The 19,523-nt window shown below is 37.3% G+C and overlaps 1 protein-coding gene across 2 annotated transcripts in view; it reads right to left on the bottom strand.

The window, feature by feature from the left end:
* The window catches only part of ADAMTSL1 (ADAMTS like 1), a 488,758-nt gene that overhangs the window by 352,599 nt on the left and 116,636 nt on the right, over nucleotides 1-19,523 (bottom strand). The gene's annotated exons all lie outside the window — the stretch shown is intronic.

Here is a 19,523-nt window from a genome sequence, read left to right on the forward strand (position 1 = left end):
ATTTGCTGAATTAATGAATCACAGTGTTTAATTTCTCTAACCCTCATTTTCCTACCCTATAATAACGGTAACATTATTCACATGAGTTTATGTGAATGAGTCTTATGTAAAATGCTGACACAGCACATGTTTGGAATATAAGTGCTTCACTGTATCACTGTCATCCCATTGTCCATTGATTTGCTCAAGTGGCCACCAGTAACGTCTCCATTTGTCCCTGGTGTGCTCGTGTAGCCTGATGGCATAGTGGGGGCTCTTTCAGGATCAGGGGAATGAGGACTGTGGTTGTTACTGTTTTCGGCATATCGAGTATGCCACGGATAGCTTGTAAGGCTCTGACGTGCGGGCAGGATACTCTTGGTAGCTTGCTGGGCTCTCCAAGAGGGACAGAGGCTTTTGGGGTGGCCTCTAATTGCCTTTACAGGTGTTCCCAGTCTACCGAATGTGAGCTTTTGGTGGACTAGCATGTTGTAACAATCTGCACACTGACAAACACACACCTGCCTGCGTCTCTGGGCAGCACCTGAGACATCTGTGATCTCAGGTTGATCTCCTTGTGGTTGATGGAGTGCGCCCAGAGGTTGTTGAGCAGGTGGCACAGACCTAACTTGGAGGATCTGTGCCAGGTCGAACACCTGCGCCAAGTCCCAGATCACCTGGTGGTTGGCTGACAGCACCTAACAGTGGATGAGCCACTGAGCGCACTGCCACCATGGCTCTGTGTCCAAAGGCGCTGAGACTCGGCCTGGATGGGGTAGGCAGCGGTGCTGTGGCCGCCACCTCAGTTTCTCCATGCCCCGCCGACGACATTCTGTCTGAATCTTGCAAAACAGCCTGCGATGTCTATCAGGAGTCACGAGTAGAGTTCCAGCAGGGGTCAGGCATAGAGTTCCATGCCTGGCATGCTAAACTGTGCGTTGTCTAAGGTGAGATGCTGAGCCAGATTCAGGAGAGCGCGAGGGGTTTGGGCGGTGTTGGCGCCATCTTGCCTCCAATTTATAGCTGAGCTGGAGGTGGTTTGTGGGTGTGTCTCCCACATACTTAACTTTTGGAGGTTTAATGTCTTGGTAAGCTTGGCCCCAAGTTGTTGGGATCTGGCCAAAGGCACAGCAGCAATTTTGGGGTATCTGGAGGTCTGAAGGCACCAATAGGCTGCTGATGCACTCGCCCCACAGGTACAGGTTGACCTGCTGGTGGCACCATAAAGATTAACTCAAAATAATTTTAGGCATGATCACGTCTTTGGGTTTCTTTATTTTTGTTTTGTTTTTTTTTTGTTGTTGTTGCTTTTGGTTTGAGGGTTATAATTGATTGTACTAGGAGTACTGGGATAGGAGCAATAGCACACCGGGTAGGGTATTTGCCTTACATGCAGCAGACCCGGGTTCGATTCCTCCGCCCCTCTCAGAGAGCCCGGCAAGCTACTGAGAATATCTCGCCCTCACGGCAGAGCCTGGCAAGCTACCCATGGCTTATTCAATATGCCAAAAACAGTAACAAGTCTCAAAATGGAGATGTTATTGGTGCCCGCTTGAGCAAATTGATGAACACTGGGATGACAGTGACATTGACAGTGACCAGGGGCATTACCAGTGTTTTTACAGAAAAGAAAAATGAGGCTTAAGCCAACTTAATAAATTACTCCATAATCACACTGATAGTAAATTTAGAAATCAGACTTTAATCTCATATCTGAATCCCAAACTCAATCTCTTTACGCCATCTCATGCTCCTGCGGTAAAAGTTATTTATGTTTGAGACCCTAGGTTTGATCTCCAGGAACACACACACACACACACACATACACATATACAAAGATATGTGGCATTTACCTTCATATCCCCATAGAGCCTACATTAGAACCACATGACATCCCGATTTAAAAAACTAATTAAGCCTATCTCAAGTATCTCAGATGTAAAATGGGAGGATTAAATAACAAGATTTCAAATTCCCTTTTCAGTTTCAAAACTTCTTTCTGTTTAGTTACACAGTGATGGAAAGATCAGTTCAGACATAAAAAGATAATGTTGCCTTTTCACTATATTGGGAAATATACCTCAAATCCAAACTTATTTCTCAAACAAAAAAAGGGAAAATAAAATGTTTAACTTCTTACTTTATAGCACTATTTATTCATTCGCTAGTAAAAGTACTTTTAGTAGTTTAAATTTTATTTCACTGAAGTCTGTTGTATTCTAGTTTACAAACTACTTTTAACAGATATTTAAGGTCAGAAAAAAATTTCTTGGGACAATAATGAATAAAGGGTGCACAGGCCTAAACTAATGGATTAGTCCAACGAAATCAGAGTGAGACTAGGGTAAACTCACTGGTATCAAAATCTTTAAGTTTAGTCCTGATTTAGTCCAGATTTTAAAAGACAACTTTTTAGCTATAATTTATATATTATATAATTCACCCATTTAAAATATAATTCAGTGGGTTAGTGTATTCATGGAATAGTGAAACCACCACAAAAATCTGTTTAGAACATTTTCATCATCCCAAAAGTAGCTCCATACTCATTTGCAGTCACTCCCCATTCTACTCCAAGCCCTAATCCAACAAACCCACTAATTTACTCTTTGTCACCATAGAATTGCCTCTTCTGGATATATCATATAAATAGAATACGCCCTTTTTGTGGCTAAATTTTCTTATTTAGCAAAATGTATTATTTTTCAAACTTTTTTGATATAATATTGGAATCCATGATTGTATATGTTTTAGGCATTCAATTTCACACCTCTTAAAATATATTTGCTACCATATTGCCTACACCATCATAGTACACTTATCTCTCCACAAGAAATCCATTGGACCCTCACCCCATTTTGCTTCTTTCCTCTGTCCATCTGGTAGCCTTAATTCTGTGGCCAAGACTCCAGAGGTTTATTCTGAAGATTCATTCATTTTAAAGTATATATTAGAACTTTGTTCCTTTTCATTTTATGAATAAAAGTAGACATTTTATTTATGCATTCATCAGTTGTTGGACATTGCATTGCCTTGTTTTGGATTAAGATGAATACTGTTGTTACCAAGTTTTTTGGTAAATATTGTGGGCATATACTTTCATTTCTCTTGGGCATATACATAAGAGCATAATTGCTGGCCAAGACAGTAATACTATGTTTTGGGGGATCTGCCAGAGAGTTTTCCAAAGCAACTATTAAATTTTGTATTAAAAGAATGACTATTTGGGGTGAATGCTATAGATTTCCATAAAATCCTCTTATAAGTAATAAATAATTCTCTAAGGAGAGAAATAGGAGACTTGAGAGAAAAAGAGCATTTTCCTTCTTTTATTTACTTATGATTGCTGCAGAAATCTGAAGCTATATGCTTCTTGAGGGGAAAGTGCACATCATATTTAATTTTACATGTGTTGGGAGACAGCCTCATGACCAACATATCAAAAATATGAGACAAATATCAAAAATTAGGTATTTGTTGAATGAATAAATAGCTCTAAAATGTCAGTAAGTAAAGGGTAATTTTGCCCTAAGAGAGCACAGGCCTTTGCTCCTGATTCCTGGCATTATCAAATTCTGACTAGTAAGAGTGACTTTGTTCCACTGGGAGCCTGAGCCATGCTAGATAGTCTGTGCTTAAAATGTGATTTATGGTGAAGGCTTTGAGACACATCGTATCAACTCAATTTCTAGAGGGCTTTATAGTCTCTGGATGTTGGCTGTTGATGGGATTACACAGCGCCAGGGGCAGTCTCTGGGTGTGACTGACTAGCTACTGGAAAATGGGGGATCTGGGTGGAAGAGGCCCAGTTCCAGTACAAGCAGCCTTGGTGATCTCGGCCCCAGGTCCTGCACATCTGGCTTACTCCGCCAGCTCTGCCATGTGTGAGGCTTGTCTGAATGTGTGGAGAGTGGCCCTGAGCATGGCTGTGGCTGGGTTCCAGAGGTCTTGAACTGTCGAGGCTCTGCTCAGGGCAGGGAGGGAAACTCAACCTGTCCCCTTTGAGGGACCCCAGTGAAGACAGCCAGGCGTGGGGCAAGAGTCTGCATCACTCTCTTCCAGGAGCTTGGTTTTATAGTCTCTGGATGTTGGCTGTTGATGGGATTACACGGCGCCAGGGGCAGTCTCTGGGTGTGGCTGCCTAGCTACTGGAAAATGGGGGATCTGGGTGTAAGAGGCTCACTAGTAGAGTACGTGTCTTTTATTTATAAGCCCCTGGTTTTCATCACCAACACATGAGAGAGAGAGGTAGGAGAGGAAGGAGAGTTAGGGGGTAATAAGGCAAAAGCAGTATTAAAAAAAGAGAAATTTGCAGCAAAAAAGACCTAATATAAGAAATACGAACCACAAATTAAGAATTTACCAGATCATACTTGTATAAAGGACTAGTAAAAAGAAAAAAAGGCAAAACCATAAGTCAGTTGAAGGAAAAAATAATGAAAATTAGATCAAAAATGAACAAAATAGAGATGGGGAAGATAATGGAAGTAATAAAAAATTCATAAAAATTATAACAAAATATACAAAGCTTTAGTCAGACTAACAAATAAGGAAGGTTAAATCACACAGTCTGAACCAAAAGAGAAGGTATAATAAATATTACAAAAATACAAAGGTTGGTAAGAGTGGTTTTAAGAACAATTATATATAGACAAATTAGATAATCTGTAAGAAATGAACAAACTTTTAAAAGTCATGCAGTACTTAGAAATATAACTGTTCCTTGACAATGTCATGTTAGTTCTAAAAAAGAAAGCATATTATGTTGCTTTGGAATGAAATGCTCTGTAAATGTCAATTAAGTCATCAGTTTTGTCTTTTAAAACCACTTGTTCATGTTGAACATATGCCTATACATTCACTGTTTTAAATGGGATATTAAAATTCTATACTACCACTGTGTTATTAATGTTCCCTTTTATTTATGCTAATATTTGTTATTTTATAATTTGACTCGGCCTAGTTGGAGTATAAAACTAAAGATATTAAGTAGCCTACTTTACTATTCAACATAGTGTTTGAAGTGTTGTATTTACTTTTTTGGTTTTTGGGCCACATTCAGAAGGGCTCGGGATGACTTCTGGCTCTGCAGTCAAGAATGACTCTTTGGGGAACCTTATGGGGTGCCAGGAATCAAACCCAGGACAGCTGTGTACAAGGCAAGTGAACTACCTACTGCACTATTGCTTTGGCCCACTGAAGTCATAGTAAGAACAATTCAGCAAGAAAAGAATACTAAAGGTATCCAGATTAGAAAAAGAGAGGTAAACTATTACTATCTGCAGATAACATGATTCCAATGGTTTCAGTCAAATGACACCAGAAGTAATAAATGGATACAGTAAAGTATAAGACTACAAAGTATACAAAAGATGCTATGCTTCTATATGAATATAATAAAATAGGAGAAAAGAAATTAGGAAAACATTTTATTTAAAATTCACCCAAAAGAACTAAATCTAGTTTGAACAAAGAAATAAAATATGCACACAGAATATTCTGTGAAAAGAACTGAATATACAGAGATGACTATATTTATCCTATGCTCATGGATTGGAGGAATTAAAAATCTTAAAGAGACATTTTGAATTTCAATACAACCCCTATTAAAATTTCAATGGGATTATTCAGAGAAAATTAAATTAAATTAAAATTATTTGAGATGAAAGACCCTGCATATCAAGTACATTTGATTAATGAGAAAAACCTAGGGACAATGATGGAGGAATATTGGCATGATGGTGATAGGTAATGTGCAGTAACATTGCATACCTAGAACATTAATTACTAGTAGAATAAGTCATGATACATCTATTAAAAAGTAGAGGCATCATGATCACTAATTTCAAACTATACTACAAACTATCAGAATAAAAACAGCATTATTTTGGAATAAAAACAGATTAATGGAACCAAACTGAGAGGCCATAAATAGAACCATAAGTACATGCAAAAGGTGATCCACAACAAAGGAACAAATATTGTGCAAAGAAATAAAAAAGATTTCTTTAGGTGACAGAGAAATAGTACAATGGCACCACTGTATATGACCCCCAAATCCTAATTCATAGACCTCCCATTTCCTAATTCATAGAATGTAAACTTATTTGGAAATATGGTCCTTGAATATGCAATATAATTGAGATTAAATCTCATTAACTTAAAATTGTTCCTGAATCTGTGTGATTAGTATCTACATAGCATGAGAAAACATATATTGGTAGGAAAATGCCATGTAAAGACAAAGAGATGACAAAGAGATACGCAGCTATTAAGGTAAGGTGGCCTGAGTTTCGACCTGGGTGCCCATGCCTCTGCACAGCCGGTGGATGTGGAACAAGCGGGAACCAGAGACAGCTTTAGGATTTGGAGTTCCAGCAAGTGCTTGCAACCATGTATGGAGACTGTGAACTAAGCTTTTGCTACATGCTGTTCCAGGAAGGGAAATGATTCATTTTCCAACTGAAATCTCCGCGGACTTAATTACTAGAACACAGAAATTGTAAACCGCGCGGCCACTACCGTGGCTGCGCGACATTTTATCTCTTCATTCTCATCAGTGGAAAACTTATTATCATATATTTCCTTGTTAATAGAGCTGTATTCTTGGGGGATAAATTCCAACAAAAATAGTGAGTCTGCTTTGAAACTCCAACAACAATAGTGAGTTGTGTGATGAAATCTGGAATGTAATCAAGGTAAAGAGAAAAGGAAGTGAAATTATCAGTCACGCACGGGGGGGGGGGGGGTTTGGGGGGTGAGGAGTGGGATGTATACTGTTTTTTTTTGTTTTGTTTTTGCTTTGTTTTTGTTTTCATTGGTGGTGGAATATGGGCACTGGTGAAGGGATGGGTGTTTGAGCATTGCATAACTGAGATATAATCCTGAGAACTTTATAACTTTCCACTTGGTGATTCAATAAAATAAATTAAAAAAATAAAAAAATAAATCAGTCACTGAAAACTGTCAAAAAAAATAAGGTAAGGTGGCCATTTAAAGATGGAATCAGAGAATAGTATCTGCCACTGGAAGCTAGGAATGAGCAAAGGAAAATTTTGCCAAATCTTTGAGAAACATGACTAATGATACACTGCTTCTAGGCCTCCAGCTTCAGAACTATGAGAGAAAAAATTTATTGTTTTCAGCTTCTCAGTAAAGCAAGCTAAGTACTTTGGTCTTTCTTAACCCTGAATTAAGCATATAAGAAATAAAGGAAATTTTATAATTTTAATTTTTTGTTTTGTTTTCTTCTGGGGTGACAACTGACTGTGCTCAGGGATTATTTCTGGCAGTGCTCAGTGTACTGTACTTGGTGCCAAGAATCAAATTTTAGAAAGAGCACCTGTTTTCCCTTAGGAGAAGAAAGAGATAGGAGGATATTTTCCTGCATATGGCCAAAAGAATGCAGTTAGTGAAGATAGCACACATTTCTGATTACTTGTTATCTCTCTCTCTCTGGAGTATAAATTTTGGGGTGTTAAGGAATGTGACTTTTTATATTCCTTTTTGTACTTCTAGTATATAGTGTATTCTTAATTACTAATTGGCTTATCAAATACATTTTTAAATGACAAAGTGTCTTGCAATGACCTTACAAAAATACACCTGAGGGAAGAGATCTTACTCAACTTTGTATCCTCCATACCCAACATAAACATGTTGTTGTGAGAATGTATAAACAATATTAAGAAACTAAGTGACTGGCCAATATTTACCCAGCAAGCGGTAAAACAGTTCATTTCATTTTCACTCTATCATGCAGAGAGGAGTAAAAGGTTATACATTAAATCTTTCAAGCAACACTAAGCTTCCATGTAGAATTACATTACAAAACACAGAAGGAAAAATGGCCAACTCTTTACTTCTGACATCACCACCTTTAGAATAACTGGTAGACATTTGATACCAGTGACTTCGGTCACAGACAGAGATGGAGAAATAATCATTCCATTCAATTCATTTCGAAGTACTCACCACAAGAATTATTGAAAATGGAAAGAACTTCTTTGTTAATATTTTAACACTGCCACTGTATAGACATCACATTTTTATTATATTATTCATTTAAAAATAATATTTAGTTGAAATAAGTTATTTTTCTCTTTTTTGAACTGCCTTATATGCTGAAATAGCAATAATAAAATTACTAAAGGGAATATTTTCATGGAGTTGGTTTATAAAATGTATTGTTTTTGATGTATGTATGTGATGTACTAACTTATGAATTTCACTAACTATAAGTGAACAGACGTTTCTATATTTGACTTCAATATAATCTCATGATTATTTTCAACAGCAGCACAGCACTTTTTTCTATCTGTAAACATATGCTACTTTTAAAAAGGTTAAAATGAGGAAGCAGATTTGTGCTTTATAACAAACATAAATGAGGTAATTTGGATAATGAAAATAAATGAACAACAGCAGAACTAATAGAGCTGATCCTATTTGTGATGGTTCATTAACTCTGGACAGGATGCAATTCACTGCTCTGGATTGGGAGTTAATAATGGTACAACACGGAGTTATTAGCAAAATAAAGGTGCAATAGGAAATTATCAGTTCTGTTCATTCACTGGGGAGTTTATATCTGCTTCTGTTTGAATAACCACATTAAAAAGGAAAAAGTCAAGAAGTAATTTTGGATACTACTACTACCATCTAGTATTTATCAGTTTTATCATGAGCATTTCACTTGCACTTGATAACTTTAATGTCACAATAATCCCACCAGGCACTTACAAATATTATCCTCACTTTGGAGATAAGGAAACTCAGACTCATGAACTTGATCAAATCGCACACAAGTGCGTCGTGGAACTTAGAACCAAATCTACATAGTTGGCCTTCAGGTTTTGCTCTTATCTATTCCTACTATGACAAATTACTCCATATCTTTAAATTATTTCTCGCTTCAACTAGTCTACAATGATCACTGTATCACTGTCATCCCATTGTTTATCGATTTGTTCAAATGGACACCAGTAACGTCTCCATTTGTCCCAGCCCTGAGATTTTAGCAGCCTCTCCTCACTCATCCTTCCAAATAGTGCCATATTGGAGGCTCTTTCAGGATTGGGGAATGAGACCTGTTATTGTTACTGTATTTGGCATAATGAATACACCACGGGGAGTTTGCCAGGCTCTGCCACACAGGCAGGATAATCTCAGTAGCTTGCCAGGCTCTCCGAGAGGGATGAAGAATGTATATAAGAGAATACAAGCAAGTATGTTAAGACCAAACACATGTGTGCTGCTTTAGGTATATCAGTGGGCTAGACTTTAAGAGGTCACATGGCCGCAAATATGGCCGCACGCTTCTGGGAGCTTAGAATGATAAAGAACAAATATATATATTCCAATGTTTTTCAGTCTGAGAACCAAGGTGGTAAAGACCAACATAATGATCCTCTGGGAAATTATCTAGTTCTAGGAGGGAGAGAAAAGGAAGAATGTAATTTGAGAAGAAAAATTTACTAAACCTAGTGTTTTCATATAGAAATGACAGTACTAAAGTGGAATAAAAATTTTGCTTGTGTCAGAAGCATTTGGAAAAAACACAAGAGGTATAATTAAACAATGTTGATAAACACTGATATTCTCTGACCTTTATTCTGTGATTAACTAGCTGTTAGATCACAGAAAAATTATACAATTCAGTGCAGCAATATTTTTGGGGGTGGAACTTGGATGATCTCCAAGAGTGTGTTTGTTCTGGACTAATAGGAAAATAAATATAGAATAGCATCTTTCTCCTGAGTTAGATTTTATTCAACTTAAAGGACTGTCTTCCATGGATGGATAAAGAAGTTGTGGTACAGGGGCTGGAGCAATAGTATAGCAGGTAGGGTGTTTGCCTAGCACACGGCCAACCAGGTTTGATTCCCAGCATCCCATATGGTCTTCTGAGCACCACCAGGGGTGATTCCTGAGTGCAGAGCCAGGAGTAACCCCTGTGCATTGCCAGGTGTGACCAGAAAAGGAAAAAAAAGTCGTGGTACATCTAGGCAATGGAATACTATACAGCTGTTAGGGAAAATGAGGCCATGAAATTTGCTTATAAAAATGATGGAGAATATCAGGCTGAGTGAAATGAGTCAGAAGGAGAGGATCAGATATAGAATTACTGCATTTATTTGTGGGGAATTAAGAAAACAATATGAAATTAATACCCAAGATCAGAGAAAATGGGTCAAGAGGACTGGTCGATGACTTGAAAGCACCACAAGGGTGTGTGGGGTGGAGGGTAGTTAAGATAGAGGAGGGTCCAGTATGACAACATTAGTTGGAAATGATCACTCTGGACAAGAACTGAGTGCTAGAAGGTGTTAGAAGTAGGTAAAAGGACAATTATGATAACCATTCAGCATCTATTGCAAACCATAATGCCTAAAATGAGAAAGAGAAAGAGAAAGAGAGAGAGAGAGAAGAGAGGTACCTGCCATACAGGCAGGTGGTTGGGAGGGAGGCTTGGAGGGTGGGAGCAAAACTAGGGGCTCTCCTGCTGGGAAATTACACTGATGGAGGGATGGGTGTTGGAAAATTGTGTGACTGAAACCCAAGCATGAACAGTTTTGTAAAAAAATAAATAATTTATTACACAAAAAATAAAAAAAAACTGTCTTCCATGATGAAGTCAGATTTCTTTAATTTTCTTGTTATTAGCATTTCAATTATGAAATGATGATGGTAGAGGTCCATGTTTTGGAACTCAAAATGTTCAGGTTCCTCTACATTTTCACAGCATTTTATTGTTAAGAAGTTTCACATGAATGCTCCTTTAGTTGTCTGTGAAATAATCTTATTTTCCACAGATATAAAAGTGGAATTTAGGAAGGTTAAGTAAATTGATCAAGATTATATAAAATCGTTAAAAATGTTCCAGATTCTAATCCATTTGTATGACTTTAAATAGTTTGTTTTCAGTCTACAGGTGGGTCACAAATCTGATCAAACCATAGTATTCCGAGCCCAAGAGTATTCCAAGCATAAGAACTAATAAACACAATTTGTGAAGGATGAGACTGAAGAGTGTTATTTAGGAAGTCTTTAAGTGATCTGGGTATGGATTAAGTTTAAAGACCACTACTTAATATCAAGTGACAGTTGCATTCATTCACCCAATTTTATCAGAAGAAATAGGACCTTTGGAGTCAGGATTGGGTGTCCCGGCACAAGCCTCAGAATCTACTAGAGCTTCAGTTCTTTATTTGTGAAAAGGGGTTAAAATTACTTAACAGAGTTGTAAACATTAAAAAATTTGTCTAGACATAGAAAAATTGCACTCATCTGTGGAATATAAAATAAAATAACAGAATAGGAGACTAACACCCAAGAATAGTAGAGATGAGTACCAGGAGGTTGGCTCCAAAGCTTGAAAGCTGGCCCCACACGCTGGAGCAAGGCGTAGCTCACATAGAGAAGGGAAGACCAGGTAAAATGTGCTTTGAGGTTCTGCATGGGATGGGAGATGCACGCTGAAAATAGTCTATAGACCAAACACGATGGCCACGCAGTGCCTCTGTTACAAACCACAAACTCAAAAGGAGAGAGAGAACAAAAGGGAATGCCCTGCAACAGAGGTGGGGTGGGGTGGGGTGGGGGGATGGGGTAGGAGGGTGGGAGGGATACTAGGAACATTGGTGGAGGTGACTGGGCACTGGTGGAGGGATATAAACAAAATGCAAACATGAAAGTTCATAAGTTTGTAACTGTAACTCATGGTGATTCATTAATAAAAAAAGAAAAAAATTGTCTAAGGAAAATATATAAATGTATATGTAAAATTTCTATGCCTAAATATTGTAGTCATGCAAAATGGAGAGTAATTATTATTACTATTACTGTTAATATTGCTTCAATTACTGCCACCATCACCCCATTACTAGAATTAGTCTAAAGCATAGTGAGAAGCTTCACTACTATTAAGTATAAGGTATCTATGTAAATAGCATAAACTTTTTATGATAAAAAAGAATGTAGATAACCCACTCATTCATGAAAGTAAACAACCTCAAATTATTACCTTTCTCATTTGCAAAGTAATAGTATCTATAAATTACCAGGGTATCTGTTGGCTCTGAAAGCCCAGAACACCATAGACTTATCTGAGAGTTAAAGGACTGATTAGTTTTGAGTAAGCAATTCTTAGTTGAATATTGATCAGTTTTAACTGAAATAATATGTGCTTACAAATGATAATTCTCTATATTTCTGCTATCATTTCTTTTCATTTTTCTTTGTGAACTGGGGTATGCAAGCTCAGCAATGCTCAGGGCTTATTCCTGGTTCTGCTTAGGGATTACTCCTGACAGTGCTTACGGGATCATATGTGGTGCCAGAAATCAAATGAGGTTAGGTCATATGAAAAGCAAGTGGCTTATACTTCCCGTATTATCTCTCTGGTCTTATCTGTTATTTTCTTTCCAGGTAGACCTATGTTCAAAGCTTACTATATATTCCTTGACAAGTTGTAATTTATGTCTGTCTGACTACCTTCAAAACTATTTGAAATCACTTTGGGGAGGGGAGACATTTGAATAAAACAAAAATAAAGCCAGAAGGCTGGAGTAGTAGCTCAGTGGGTAGGGCGTTTGCCTTGCACACGGCCAACCCGGGTTTGATACCCAGCATTCCATATGGTCTCCTGAGCACCGCCAGGAATAATTCCTGAGTGCAGAGCCAGAAGTAACCCCTGAGCATTGCTGGGTGTGACCCAAAAGCAAAATAAATAAATAAAGCTAGAGAAAATAGCTTAAAACTACATCCTAAATGGGGAGCTATGGAAGGGAAAGAGAGTAAATGTTCAATAAAAAAAAAAAAAAAACACCTCTGCGGGAACACACCTCATGCCTCCATGCACAACTCCACTCCAACACCATACACAGCACCCTTGAACTTCCTTAAATACTGTCTGATATATTCCTCATGGCCCCTGAAAACCACCAACCAGCCATGTAGCTACAGCAAAACAACATCTTTGGATTCTTAAGACACATCTGAGTTATAAAGATGGGAAAGAGATTTAAAGAGTTCTAGTCACTTGTGGTGGAAGGATAAGGCACCTTAATGTTGAGGATGATATGGTAATCCTAAAACATATTTACTTGCTTGTAAACCAATGTTACATCAATAAAAATGCAAAGAAAAATAAAGATAAATAAATCTTACATAACTGGAACAAACCCAACTTGTAAATTACATAGAAAAAGGAAGAAAAAGGAAGGGGAGGGAAGAAGATGATTGATTTTAGGTAACTAGGTGAAGCTGCTTATGAAAAGTGAGCATTTAAGTTAGCATTAAGGGCCTTCCGCCCAGAGATGAACCGAGAGCCGCGGCACGAGAAACAGAGCCTCCGCGCCTATTGACTGTGATCCTGAGGTCTCCTAACCCATTTTGGCACCAGAGCGGATGCTTGAGCCATGCATTTTGACTGTGAACTGAGCTAAAATATTAGAAACTCAAAGTCTTCACTCTTACCAATGAAGAGAAATTATTAGATGATGCCTATTCGGCAGGCCTGATTGTTGGGGAAAATTTCCAATCAATAATAGTGAGTTCTGTATGGAAATATGAAATGTACTCAATATATATAGAGAATAATGGGAATATCATTAGCTACTTAGATGGGGGGTGGGGTGGGAGGGGGGTGTATTGGGGTTCTTGGTGGTGGAACGGGTGCACTGGTGAAGGGATGGTGGTTTAATCAGTATTTGACTGTGACTTAAACCTGAAAGCTTTGTATTTTTTTTCTTGTTTTCACGGTGGTTCAATAAAATATTTCTTTAAAAAAAAAAAAAAGAATTTACTCTGTGTTTTAAAAGTTGTGAAAAAAGGATTTTCCATACCAAAACCAAAATATTCTAAATACCAACACAAACATAAACTATACAAATACAAACTATACACATACACATTGAATAAAGGATAATTAATTTATTACATCTAAGCAGAAACCAATCTATAAGATTTAAACTCTTTTGATACTACAGCAATTGCTCCAACTTTACTTTGAGTGAATAATGTCACTTCTAATTTTCTGTAAACTATGCATACTGTACTTAAGTATTCCACTATTATCATGCTATTTTTTGTTCTTGAACTTTCTTTATAAAACTCAAGTGGGTTCTAATCATAAAAGCATAGGCTATGTAATGGTAGCAAGGATTCAAAATTATATCCTTAAAAAATTCACATTAGGGAGGGGGGTGTAAAAAAAAATTCACATTAGGTTGCAGTATTTGATCCCCTGACCATAATTAATTTGATTAATTGCTTTCTGCACTCTGCCATAGACTCTAACCAAAATTTACACCCCATGTTGGTTTTAAACTTTGTTTCCTTTCTGTTCCCGCTGTCATTCCCTGGGCAAGGCCCCTACTTTGATTCACCATGGCCACAGCCTGAGCCTCTTTAGCTGACTTATCTCCAAGGCCTTCCATCTACTTTAAGTGTCAGATTACTGGAGCTATACTGATCTTTCTTAGACAACACCAAGATCATGTGTTTTGCCACTAAATCTCTATTGCCCTCACATTACTAATCATACTCCTTTTTACTATTCAAACTACCATGATTTTCTTTAAACTTATCTTGTCCTTCTTACTGGATCTCTGTGAGGAGTGTGCCTGCTCTCCAGCTGAAATAAACATCTTATTTTATTTCTAATTTCTTTTTTGATTTTATTTTTGTGGTAAAGGATATCAGGCAGTGTTTGAAGGGGGAGGGGGCCCAGCAACTATGCCCAGTGATCCTTAGTCAACTGGATCAGAATACTCAATGCTTGGGCCCAAGTATGCGGTGCCATTCAGGCCCTGTGGTGCCAAGGAACACAAGGGGCACCACAACAGTAACCAGAGTCCTCTAAGACTCTGGGAGACTAGGCAGTGCCAGGGGTAGAATTATCATGTTATATTTGTATCATATTATTGCCTCTAGCAAGACAAATGAATGGGCATAATAACAACCTACCATAATTTATAAGAATAAATCGGAATTATTTTCAGATATTCCATAATTTACTTTTGTCCCTATCTAATAAGTCACATGAATAGGAATCAAAATTAAAGAGACATGCTTATTTTATAATCAAAAGCCCAGCAATATTATTTGCTATTGATTATATATTAAATTCATCATTTAACTAGTTAACACGCTGAAAACTCTAAGATGAGGTTCACACTAATGAAAGACACAAAGATATTAAAAATACCCGGCAGTTGCTGAGCCTAAGTTCCCTGAGGCCTGAACACTAGGAATGTCTACCCTGAATCACCACCAGATATGGTCACGACAATAGTTTTTAAAAGATTAACGATCATACAACAAATGGGACTACATTAAACTAAAAAGCTTCTGCACCGCAAGAGATACAGTGACCAGAATCCAAAGACTATCCACAGAATGGGAAAGGATATTTACACAATACCCATCAGATAAGGGGTTGATATCAATGGTATATAAAGCACTGGTTGAACTCTACAAGAAGAAAACATCCAACCCCATCAAAAAATGGGGCGAAGAAATGAACAGAAACTTTACCAAGGAAGAAATACGAATGGCCAAAAGGCACATGAAAAAGTGTTCTGCATCACTAATCATCAGAGAGATGCAGATCAAAACAACTTTGAGATACCACCTCACACCACAGAGACTAGCACACATCCAAAAGAACAAAAGCAACCGCTGTTGGAGAGGATGTGGGGAGAAAGGGACCCTTCTTCACTGCTGGTGGGAATGCCGACTGGTTCAGCCCTTCTGGAAAACAATTTGGACGACTCTCAAAAAATTAGATATTGAATTCCCATTTGACCCAGCAATACCACTGCTGGGAATATATCCCAGAGAGGCAAAAAAGTACAATCGAAACAACATCTGCACATGTATGTTCATCGCAGCACTGTTTACAATAGCCAGAATCTGGAAAAAACCCGAATGCCCCAGAATGGATGACTGGTTGAGGAAACTTTGGTACATCTATACAATGGAATACTATGCAGCTGTTAGAAAAAAGGAGGTCAAGAATTTTGTAGTCAAGTGGATGGGCATGAAAAGTTTCATGCTGAGTGAAATGAGTCAGAAAGAGAGAGACAGACATAGAAAGATTGCACTCATCTATGGTATATAGAATAACAGAGTGGGAGACTAACACCCAAGAACTGTAGAAATAAGTACCAGGAGGTTGACTCCATGGCTTCGAGGCTGGCCTCACGTTCCGGGGAAAGGTCAACTCAGAGAAGCGATCACCAACTACATTGTAGTCGAAGGCCATGTGGGGGAAGGGAGTTGCGGGCTGAATGAGGGCTAGAGACTGAGCACAGCGGCCACTCAACACCTTTATTGCAAACCACAACAGCTAATTAGAGAGAGAAAACAGAAGGGAATGCCTTGCCACAGTGGCAGGGTGGGGTGGGGGGGAGATGGGATTGGGGAGGGTGGGAGGGACACTGGGTTTACGGGTGGTGGAGAATGGGCACTGGTGAAGGGATGGGTTCCAAACTTTGTATGAGGGAAGTATAAGCACAAAAGTGTATAAATCTGTAACTGTACCCTCACGGTGATTCTCTAATTAAAAATAAATAAATTTAAAAAAAAAAATAATGGTTGAAGGTATCGCTTGGGATGGGAGATGTGTGCTGAAAGTAGATAAAGGACCAAATGTGATAACCTCCCCGTATCTATATTGCAAACCATAATGCCTTAAAGTAAAGAGAGAGTATGGGGGAAATTGTCTGCCATATAGGCAGGAGAAAGTTTGGAGGGTGGGTGGTAATACTGGAGATATTGGTGGTGGAGAATGTGCAGTGGTGGAGGAATGGGTGTTTGATCGTTGTATGACTGAAACTCAAACATGAAAGCTTTGTAACTGTATCTCATGGTGATTCAATTAAAAATTAAAAATAAAATAAAAAAAAGATTAACGATCATATATTAGGATAATTAAAATCATTCAAATGACATTTCAGTAGTAAACCCATTTTAATGTACCCCTTCCAAAATCAAATGGCATTCTTCGGAGAAAAAAGAGAAAAATCATAAAATTTATGTATAACTATAAAAGATTCTGAATAGCAATTCTATTCAGAACTGAATAGCAATTCTAACACTGGAGAGAAATAAAGAACAAATATTAATAACAAAAATTAAAAAGAAAAAATTAAATATCAAACTGCTAAAGTTCAAGCTATATTATAGAATAATTATAATTAAAAAGGCATAATATTAGAATATTACTGGGCTCTTAGATCAATGGGACATCACTGGAGCCCAGAAATAAAATCATAAATATTGACAATTAATTTATGGCATGTGGTAAGAATATTCAATGAAGTTAGAAAAAAGTATCTTCAATTAATGGTGTTGAGAAAAATAGACAGTAAAATTTAATGGAAACAAATTAGACAAATTAGATAAAAGATATACTATAAAATACATAAAACAGAATCATAGGCATTATTATCTCCTTCAAATCAGTGTCAGATATATGTTTGAGGACTCCAATGTCAAGGGAAATGAAAGTAAAACCAAAAGTGGAGCTTTATCAAATTTTATACAGCAAAAGAAATTTGCATCAAAATGAATGGATTTCCTACTGAGTGTAAGATACTACGTATCATATGTTCAACAATGGTGACTAATAACCCAAGTATACCAAAAATGTATAAAACTCAAAAAACAAAAAAGTCAAATTAATTTTAAAATGGGAAAATATAAGACATATATATCCATAAGACATATAAAAACAGGTTTATCTCATATTATTAGGGAAATGAAAAATAAAAAGAATAATGACATATTACTTCAAACCTTTAAAAATGTCTATTATTAGAAAGAGACCCACAGACCAACAGAGCAACAGAGTTAAATATTCTGACACAGTCACTCAAGTATACAATCACTTAATCTTTGATAAAGGAACAAGAAATGTGAAGTGGAGCAAAGAAAACCTCTTCAACAAGTGGTGCTGGGAAAACTGGACAGTTACATGCAAAAGAATAAACTCAGACCTTAGTCTAATGCCAAGCAGATCAAAATGGGTTAAAGACATCAATTTCAGACCTGAATCTATAAGGTACAGGGATGGAAATGTAGGCAGAGCCCTCCATGATACTGAAGCTAAAGGCATCTTCAAGAATGAAACACCACTGACCAAGCAAGTGGAATCAAATATAAACAAATGTATCTACATTAAACTAAGAAGCTTCTGCACCTCAAAAGAAACAGTGGCTAAAATATAGAAAGATCCCATGGAATGGGAAAAAAAATTTACCCAATAAGCATCATATAGGGGCTTAATATCCAGTATATACAAGACGCTATAGAACTTTACAAGAAAAAAACCTCTAACCCCATCAAAAAGTGAGAAGAAATGAACAGAAACTTCCTCAAAAAGGAAATTCAAATGGCCAAAAGGCACAGGAAAAAATGCTCTACATCACTAATCATCAGGGAGATGCAAATCAAAACAACAATGAGGTATCATCCTACACCACAAAACCTGGCATACATCTATTAAGAGCAAGAACGATCAGTGCTGGTGCAGATGCAGGGAGAAAGGGACTCTCATTCATTGTTGGTGAGAAAGCCAACTCATCCAGCCTTTTTTGGAAAACAATATGGACATTCCTCCAAAAACTAGAAATTGAGCTCCCATCTGACCCAACAATACCACTCCTGGGAATATATCCCGGAATGCAAAAAAAAAAACACAGTAGAAATGACATATACACTTGTATGTTTATTGCCTCACTGTTCACAATAGCCAGAATCTGGAAAAAACACAAGTCCGCCTAAGAACAGATGACTGGTAAAAGAAACCCTGGTACATCTACACAATGGAATACTATACAACTGTTAGAAGAGATATAGTCATGAAATTTGCATGTAAGTGGATGGACATGGAGAGTATCATTCTAAGTGAAATCAGTCAGAAAGAGAGGGACTAACATAGAATTATGACTGCACTCATTTATGGAATATAAGGTAGCATAATATGAGCCGTGCTCAGGGTTTACTCTTGCCTCTCTACTCAGAAATTATTGCTGGAGGTGCTCGGGGGATAATATGGAATGCCAGTGATTGAACCCAGGTTGACCATGTGCAAGGCAAACGCCCTGCCCTCTGTACTATAGCTCCAGCTGTTGTGATTTGACTGATATTGTATTGCCTTTTCTATAGTTTGAACTTTCAACAATTTTTGAATCATGATTAAAATGCAATAAGCTCTGTAGTTTACCTAGAGATTTTCAAATTAATCTTTCTTTATTGATTTTAAAAGTTCAAGTAAACAAAGTCAAAGCCTTTGGATAAATACAGATATACACATACAAACACTGTTTCAAAATATAGATAATTCACAGTCTAGTATAAAAACAGCACATCTTATTCAAGATATTTTATTTTTTCTATATTCAAGTGAGACTTGAGAGAAAACATTCTAGCTTACCTTTTTTAACAGAAAATATAGCACTTGTGATTTTGACTAAAATTATATTTTAAATTTTGCATAAAACTCTAGGAAAAAGTAACATTGAATGATTCAAATA

This window comes from Sorex araneus, chromosome 1 (genome assembly GCF_027595985.1).
Source record: "Sorex araneus isolate mSorAra2 chromosome 1, mSorAra2.pri, whole genome shotgun sequence".
Taxonomy (NCBI): domain Eukaryota; kingdom Metazoa; phylum Chordata; class Mammalia; order Eulipotyphla; family Soricidae; genus Sorex; species Sorex araneus.